The 9691-nt window shown below is 39.0% G+C and overlaps 1 pseudogene; it reads right to left on the bottom strand.

Moving 5' to 3' along the window:
- Positions 1-431: 431 nt before the first annotated feature.
- Positions 432-5091, bottom strand: LOC131274886 (nucleophosmin pseudogene; annotated as a pseudogene).
- Between the last annotated feature and the right edge of the window lie 4600 nt (positions 5092-9691).

Here is a 9691-nt window from a genome sequence, read left to right as displayed (position 1 = left end):
GAATCTGTGTTTCTTTTTGTTGCATCATCTTGTGTGTCAGCTCTGCGTGTGTGTGGAGCCATTCTTGGGCAGGTTGCACTTTCTTTCACGCTGGGTGACTCTCCTTACAGGGCACACTCCTTGCGCATGGGGCTCCCCTATGCAGGGGACACCCCTGCATGGCAGGGCACTCTTTGCATGCATCAGCACTGCACATGGGCCAGCTCCACATGGGTCAAGGAGGCCCGGGGTTTGAATCGCAGACCTCCCATGTGGTAGACGGATGCCCTAACCACTGGGCCAAGTCCGTTTCCTGCCAGGTGTTTTAGGTTGCCAAAGCTGCCAATGCAAAAGTACCAGAAACAGGTTGGCATTGTTAGTGGCGATTTATTAGGGTAAAAGCTTACAGTTCTGCAGCTGTGAAAATGTCCAAGTCAATGCAGATCCTGGAATCACACCACCTGCACAATGGCTGCTCTGCCAGTCTCTACCTTCTTCTCCAGGCCCAGCTTATCTTCAGCTTTGAGCTGATCCATCAGCCTCAACTCTTGGGTGCTACATTTCCCAGCTTCTCTACTGATTCCAGCCTCTGGAGTCTCTCTCTGCTGCTCTGGACTTCTCTGTCTTTCTGCAGCTGTAGGCAATTCTGGAGTCCTTTCTCTCACATGGCAGGGGCAAAATGCTGTCTTTCTCTGTGTTTTTCTGTTTCTGTTTGCAATTCTCAGTTTATATAAGACCCAGCAAGAGGGCAGAGACCTTACCTGAGTAATGCCTCACTGGTAGAGTCCACAGACCCCAAAGCATGTTCAATCAAGGTCCCTTAACTAAATCTAATAGAAAAGGTCCCATTCCATGCACAAGAATGGGTTAGCTTTGTAGCATCATTTCCTAGGGTCCACAAAAGACTCAAACCAGGACTGCAGGTAATACAGTAATTCTATACTTTACTTTCTGGGGGACCACCAAACTGTTTTCAACAACAGCTGTACCTTTTTACAGCTCCACCAACAATGAATGAATGCTCCTGTTTCCCCACATTCTAACATCTGCTGTTTTCTTTTTTCCCCGATTGTAGCTGTTCTAGTGGTTGTGAATTGGTATCTCATTGAGTTTTGCTTTGCATCACACAAATGGGTAATGATGGTAGCCATCTGCTCATGTGTTTATTGGCTATTTGGAGAACTGTCTATTCACGTTTTGCCCTGTTTTTGATTGGATTGTCTTTTTGTTACTGAGTTGTAACGTTTTGTTTTATTTTTATTTTTTTCTCTTCCCATCCCCGCCCCCCCAGTTGTCTGCTTTCTGTGTCCATTCACTGTGTATTCTTCTGTGACCACTTCTATCCTTACCAGCGGCGCTGGAAATCCGTGTTTCTTTTTATTGTGTCATCTTGTTGTGTCAGTTCTCCGTGTGTGCAGCACCATTCTTGGGCAGGCTGCATTTTCTTTTGTGCTGGGCAGCTCTCCTTATGGGGTGCACTCCTTATGCATGGGGCTCCCCTATGTGGGGGACACCCCTGTGTGGCAGGGCACTCCTTGTGCACATCAGCACTGCCCATGGTCCAGCTGCACAAGGGTCAAGGAGGCCCGGGGTTTGAACCTTGGACCTCCCATGTGGCAGACGGATGCCCTATCCATTGGGCCAAGTCTGCTTCCCAGGTTTTTGTTTTAAATTCCAGATATTAAATCCTGTTTTAGTTTCCTTGGCTGCTCAAGCAAATACCATTTCAATGGATTTGCTTAAGCAATGGGAATTTGTTAGCTCCCATATTGAGGCTACAAAATAGTCCAAATCAAGGTGATTCTTCTTTTTAATGATGGGAATTCCAGGGCTTGCCTCCATGACTCTTGGTCCTGGCTTCTCTGTCACATGGCAATGTGCATGGACACCTCCCCTGGACTCTCCAGTTCCTTCCAGGTTCCAGAGACCTTCAACGTCTTGGTTTCTGTGGCTTTCTATCTACTGAATCTCACTCTGAGTATAAAGGACTCCAGGAATAGGATAAGGTCCATCCTGATTACTTTGGGCCACATCTTAACTGTAGTAACTGCATCAAAATATCCTGTTAATTGGTTCACACTCACAGAAATGGATTCAGTTTAAGAACATGCGTGACTGGGATACACGGCTGAAAACCACCACACTTCACCCTTTGGACCAAAAGACGTGTTTTCTCTCCACCATGTGCAAAATACATTCACTCCACCATAACATACCAAAGACTTTAAGAATCAATGGAAAGTACAGTCACATGAAAACGAGTTATAAGTGTGGTCTGTCCTGGAGCAAAATTCCCCTTGGTCTGTTAACCTGTGACATCCAGAAAACAAGTTTTCTTCCAATATTCAATGGAAAGATGAGCAGAGGATAGATATAACCATTTTAACAGGGAGAAATTGGAAGGAAACAGACATCACTGCTCCCAAACAATCTGCAATCCAGCAGGGCAACCTCCATTAGATTTCATAGCCTGAGAGTTTTCTGTAGATCCATGTTCTTTACTCCAAGCCTGGTGGAGTCTCACCCCATTTAAGTGCTTGTATGATGGCCACAGTATCCCCCAAAACTAGGGTGAAATCTCCACCCTTTATGAACATCAGGATATTGGCAAGGCTCTCTACAAACCCTGTGGCACAGCCCCCACAATCTCTGAGCATTGGGGTGGCAGCACTCTACCCGAACAATGGGGCAGATGTCATGCCACCTCTGAGTGCATGGGAGGGTCAACTGCCCCCTCCAAGTGATGGGGTTTCTGCACCCTTTTTGAACACATGTGTAGGTCCCCTCTCTTGTACAGAGGATATATCTTTGGTCCAGACTTGGCTTCCATGTTTCTGCCCATTCTTCCTTCAATCTGTCCATTCTTTGTGCCTTTCTGTTCTTGCTGGCAGTAGTTCACTGAAAGAAATTTCACTAAAATTACTTGTCAGCTTTGCATATAGTTCAATGGATCCAAAACATCAGACAACAGAACTTTCCACAGATCTTTCATGCATAACTACATTTCTAATCTTGACTTCCATTGAAATGGCTGACTGGTTCTATGTTCAGTGAAACCATCACATGGAGCCATCTTCTCTGAGAACGTGCTTTCTGAAAGCTCAAAAAGACCTCTCATAAACTACTTTTGGCCCTAATCATGGAGTATACAATGTGGATAGGCTCAGAAATTTCCAAAACATCAATTTCTGGTTTCTTTCTTCTTATGAATCAATTTCAGCTTACTGCTTTCCTCTCACATTTTACTATAAGCTACAATGAAAATCCAGGCTGTACTTTCCATACTTAGCTTGACAAAGTCTTCAGCTAAATAGTCAAGCTCATTGCTTCCAAGTTCTGCCTTCTGTCTGACATCAGAACTCAATTTATCCAAGTTCTCTCCATTTTAAAACAAGGAATACCTTTCCTTCAGATTCCAATAACACATTCATCATTTCCTTCTAAGGCCCTTTAGAAGTGCCTTTAGCATTCTGATTTTTACCAATAGTCAATTGAAAACAGTCTAGCCTTTTTCTATCAAGCGCTTTATAATTCTTCCAGCATCTGGTTATTACCCAGTTCCAAAGCTGTTTCTACATTTTAGTATTTGCTTCAGCAGGACTCCACATTCCTGGTACCAAAATCTGTTTTGGATTTCTTCATTGCTCAAGCAAATACCATGCATTGGGTTGGCTTCAACAATTAGAATTTGTTGGCTCTTAGTATTGAGGCTAGGGAAAAGTCCCAATCAAGATGCCATCAAAGCACCCCCTCTGCTCTGCAAAGAGAGCCAAGAATTTATATCTTGCTGATTTGTGGAACAATGTCCTGTATATTTCTTTTATTTTTAAACATTGCTAAAATACTGCATTTATATCATACATATATTTTGTGCCCCCACCATTTCCATTTGACTGACCACTACTACTATGTCCTATTATAACCCTCCATACATACTTAAAACCAAGAAAAGGGTGCAGTTCCATATTTAAAAAATAAATAGGCATTTTGGATAACACATTCTTGGAAAGGAATCTGGACATTTATCAGACACAGTAGGGAAAGTGCTCACTCTGCATCATAGAAAGGACAGCCAGATATCAACTGTTAGAGAAATGAAATAAGACAGAAATTTTTAACCAACTGTTTAAGCTATTTTCTGAAAGAGACTTCCTCCACTGCCAGAGATCTTGAATAGCTTCCTGGTCAGTCATCCAGAAGCAGTTTTTCATGTAATTGATGAATTTGACTTCCACTTTGGTAAGAGAACCACTTTTCCTATCCTTGCTTGCATTTTTGCTTTAATATCTTCTACAGAACTAGATCCCTTCAGTGATTTAGGAACTTTTTCCTGTTTTTGAAGGATTCCTGACCTTTTTAAAAAAAAGTTTTTAAATTTTTAAAATTTTTGAAAATTTATTTATCTCCCCTTCCCTGCCTCCCTCTCCCCACTGAGTTGTCTGCTCTCTGTATCCATTCGCTGTGTCCTTTTGATTTTGATATTGATTGTTTTGATTCTTTTCCATTCTGGTTTGACTTTTGTGCATTTTTGGCTGGGGTTTCTCTTATAGATTTTTTTCACTGAAGATGTTCATCTGTTTCCTCCTCATCAAAATCATCATCATCATCATGTTAATCATCATCTTCATCTTCATCATCATTGTCATCATCTTTATCAGCAAGTTTTATCTATTTTTGTGGAAACTTGCTACCACTTCCAGAGGTAGATTGCTTTCAAGGTATGCTTAAGAGTTTCACATCATCTGCTTCATCTTCTTTCTCTGCATCTTCCTCCATAGCTACTAAGTGCTGTCCACTAATATGCACTGGACTGGAACCACACTTCAAACAAAAGACAACAGGTTTATTTTCATGCCTCCAAGGGAAACCATCGGTAGTACAGAAATGTTACTTTAATTGGACTGCCTTCATAATTCATTGTCTCTGCTTCAACAACATGCAATTCATCCTTTGTACCAGTTCCTAAACTGACCACTCTTAAAGAAAACTGGTGCTCATTTTCATCATTATCCACCCTAAAGTGATAATCTTGGTCAGCCTTTAGTTTCCAATTAAAAAAAAGTAGTTCTGAGGCCTCAGGGAGCTCACGTTCATGTCCATCAAATCTTCCATGGGGTGCTAGCATGCACTTAGATGGGAGAGAAGTCAGACGGAGATAATCAACTGCTGTTCCAGAGTTGGGAGGTCCATCCTACAGGATGGAATCACACCAGGGATACAAGTGTTTTTAGGTCTAGTTGATCCTCTGTCTGGTCGTTCTACCTGTTGATGTGAGTGACTATTATTGTAGATACATCCATTTCTCCCTTCAGTTTTGCAAGGGTTTGCCTCAGGTGTCTTATAGCACCCTTGTTAGGTGCACAGATATTTATGGTTACTATTTCTTCCTGGTGGATTATTCCTTTTGGTAATAGGTAATGACCTTCAGCATATTTTATAACATTTGCATTTAAAGTGTGTTTTCTCTAATATTAGTACAGCTACCCCTGCTCTTTTTGGCTTTCTGCTTTCATGAAATATCTTTTCCCAACCTTTCACTTTCATCTTATTTGAATCCTTGAGTCTAAGATGAGTCTCTTCTAGATAGCATTTGGATGGATTATTTTTTTAATCCATGCTATCAGGCAGTATTCTTTTGATTGGGAAGTTTAATCCACTAACATTTAATATTATTTCTTTTAAGGCATCACTTACCTTGACCATTTTGTCATTTGACTTTCATATGTCATATCTTATTTTAATAATTTTACTCTTTTGATTTCCCTTTCTGATAGTCTTTATTTCTACACTCTCCACCAAGCCTCTAGCTCATGTATTTTTCTTTCAGCCAGCAGAACTCCCTTTATTATTTCTTTTAGAGCCACCCTCTTGTTTAATAACTCTTTTAGTTTATTTTTATCTGGGAATATTTTAAACTCACCCTCATTATAGCAGGACAATTTGGCTGGATAAAGAATTCTTGGCTGGCAGTTTTTCAGCATCTTAAATACATTGTAGCACTGTCTTTTTGCCTCCATGGTTTCTGAAGAGAAATCTGTATTAAGTCTTTTGGAATCTCCCTTGTATTTGATGGATCATTTTCTCCTGCTTTCAGAATTCTCTATTTATCTCTTGCATTTTTACATACTCAGTGTATGAGTCTCTAAGTAGATCTGTTTTGAATACATTGTGCTTCTTGGATACATATATTTATATCTCATAAGACTTGGGAAATTATTATCCATTATTTCTTCAAATATTCTTTCTTTCCCTTTTCCCTACTCTTCTCTTCCTGAAATTCACATGACACATACATTGGTGCACTTTGTGCTATCATTCAATTCCCTGAGTCCCTGCTCAAATTTTTTGCCATCATATTCTCTCTGTTCTTCTGTTCTATTCAATTTCAGTTATTCTGTCTTTCAATTCATTTATTCTTTCTTCTGGCATTTAAAACACATTGCTGTATTCCTCTAATGTATTTTTTTCAAAAGATTTATTTATTTATTTATTTATTTATTTATTTATTTATTTATTTATTTATTTCTCTCCCCTTCCTCTCCCACCCCGGTTGTCTGTTCTCTGTGTCTATTTGCTGCATCTTCTTTGTCCTCTTCTGTTGTTGTCAGTGGCATGAGAATCTGTTTCTTTTTGTTGCATCATCTTGTTGTGTCTCTCCATGTGGGCGGCACCATTCCTGGGCAGGCTGCACTTTCTTTTGGGCTGGGTGCCTCTCCTTACAGGGCACATTCCTTGCTCGTGGGGCTCCCCTATGCGGGGGACACCCCTGCGTGGCAGGGCACTCCTTGTGTACATCAGCACTGCGCATGGGCCAGCTCCACACAGGACAAGGAGGCCCGGGGTTTGAACCATGGACCTTCCATGTGGTAGATGGATGCCCTAACCACTGGGCCAAGTCCACCACCTCTAATGTATTTTTAATCTCCATTGTGCCTTTCATTCCCATAAACACGCTTATGTTTCTATTCAAGCTTTCAAATTCTTTGCGTATACCCAGTGTCTTCTTCTTTTCCTTTTTTTCTTATTTTCTTTTAAATGTTACATTCAAAAAAATATGAGGACAAATGAGTTTATATGGCTATGAGACTCCAAAAAAGAGTTGGGAGGTCATCAGAAGAGTGTTGCTTATGCACACCTCAGCAGGGTACCAGAGACAGCCAAGGTAGATGGAAACCCAGGTGCTGGTTCTCCTGAGGGCTGCAGAGACCCACAGGTTCTATGGTTATGGCAGATGGCCCAGTGTCTTCTTAATGTCATTTATCTCTTTACCCACATTTTCCTTCAGCTCATTGACTTACATTTAGATTGGTTTGAATATCATTTATTAGTTGTTTCAAATCTAGTGTGTAATCTGGTGTTTTTGACTTATTCCTTTGACTGGGCCAAATTTTCCTGTTAGTATGGCTCATAGTTCCTTGCTGATGTCTAGGCATCTAATTATGATGGAGAGTTTACTCTGATGTCATTTCTTTATCTTGCCTGGGATATAATTGTTGTTTCCAATCTTTGTGTGATGGTTCCTCTTTGATTCTTGATTTAACTTATTCTAGCACCTCAAAGGGCTTTGTAAAAGAGTGAAAAGGCAGCCATATCAATGTGAGGAAATATTTGGAAATCATATATCTGATAAGGATTTAATATGCATGATACATAGGGAGGTTCTACTACTCAACAGTAAAAAGACAAATGACCTGATTTTAAAAATGGGCAAAACACTTGAGTAGGCATTTGTATAAAGAAGAAACACAAGTGACAAAAAAGTGTTCAACATCACTGGCAATTAGGGAAAATCAAATCAAAACTACAATGAGATATTACTTCACACCTATTAGAATGACCACTATTAATAAGACAGAAAACTATAAGTGTTGGAAAGAATGTGCAGAGGTAGGAATACTTATTCATTGTTGGTGGGAATGTAGACTAGTACAGTCACTATGGGGGACTGTTTGACAGTTCCCACGGAAGCTGCATATACATTTGCCACATGACCAAGCAATACAACTACTGGTGTATAAATGGAAGATGACAGCAGTGACACAAACAGACTTCTGCAAACTGATGTTCATAGCAGCCTTATTCATATTGCCAAAATAATGAAAAATGTAGGTGTCCAAAAACTGATAAATGAATAAACAAACTATGGTGCATACATATGGTGGAATATTATAGAGCTGTTAAGAATAAATGAAGTCATAAATCATAGGACAACATGATCAACCTGGAGAAAATTAAGTTTAGTGAAGCAAGCCAGACACAGAGGACAAATATTGTATGATTGTGCTATTATGAGCTAAATATATTGTATAAACTCATGGATTTAATAATGAATATAGGTCACTAGAAAATAGAATGAGTTTAGAGAATGGAAAGCTGAGGTATAGTCTGGGCAGAACTGGTAAAGACATTGTTTGTAAATCTTTGGAAAAGAATAGAAATGGTAAAAGCATGTCTTCCTGTTTGTAACTGTAGTGCTAATCTATGGGTATGATAGTAGTTGAAAAGGAAAGTCCTAGGGAATATATACGGCCAGAAGGAAAGCTAACTAATGTAACATGGTAATGAATATCATAGTGAAGAAAGATCATGTGAAATATGAGTATGTGTAATATTGCATATATTAAACTAGTTTTTGAAACTGAACACAGGTATGTTAATGTTAAAATATTTAACTATCATGCAAAAATACAAACAAACTATGGGCAGTAGTCTACAGTAATACATTAATAATCTTCCAGTAATTATAAAAACATGAACTCTACTAAGTGAAAGAAACTAGAGAAAGGTACAACATATTGTTTGACTCCATCAATATGAAATATATATACAAACAGAGAGACAGAAACAGAATACCAACTATGGATGGCAGATGAAGGATAGAGAGATTGAGAAGTGTTTATTAAGGGGTAGAGTTTTTTGTTTATTTGTTGGAATAATTTATTGGAATAATGCTTTAATATTTTGGAATTATTGGAATAATGCTTTAATAAGAATAATGCTTTAATAAGAAATGAAGTGATAAATGCACAACTATGTGATCATACCAAATACCATGGATTGTACACTTTGAATGGATTTTATGATTTATGAATATGTATCAATAAAAATGATTTCAAAAGAACTGTGAAGAATTAAAAGGTGCCTGCAACCTGCACAAAACAGCTCTCTGAAAATAAGAGCCCAAGTAGAATATACAATGCTTCTTCTTGATAACTGAGTTTCACCCTAGATAAAATGGCATAATCCAAAAATGTAAAGAGTTAAAGTTTAAAATAATAAGAAGAAAGAGCTAAAGATTAGGAGTTTCCATGCTCTGAGGCAGAACTAAAGGCATCAGACATGGAAATCTCCTAATTTTTTGAGTTAGTGCTCTGGTTGGTTGGCATCAGATCTTTGACCAAAGTATTTGAGAAAAATATAACACCAAGAAAAGAACACATAAGTAGCTGAAAGTTGGAAGAAGGCATACTTATGCTGGTTCTGCCAAGGGAAAGGAAGCATAACATTTTTTTGACACCTGGAAACACACCCTAGTTATCAATCAACTGATTATTTTTTATTATTTATTATATAATTTATTCAATAAACTTAACTGGGGTTATGACCCATAAACAGAAATGTGCATAAATCATAAGTCTACAGATCCATGAATTTCCACAAAGAGAAGAGCCCCCATGAAATCACTTCCTGATCAACAATGAGAACATGGTCA

Source organism: Dasypus novemcinctus, chromosome 21 (assembly GCF_030445035.2).
Source record: "Dasypus novemcinctus isolate mDasNov1 chromosome 21, mDasNov1.1.hap2, whole genome shotgun sequence".
Taxonomy (NCBI): Eukaryota; Metazoa; Chordata; class Mammalia; order Cingulata; family Dasypodidae; genus Dasypus; species Dasypus novemcinctus.
This window is presented reverse-complemented; position numbering and strand designations above follow the sequence as displayed.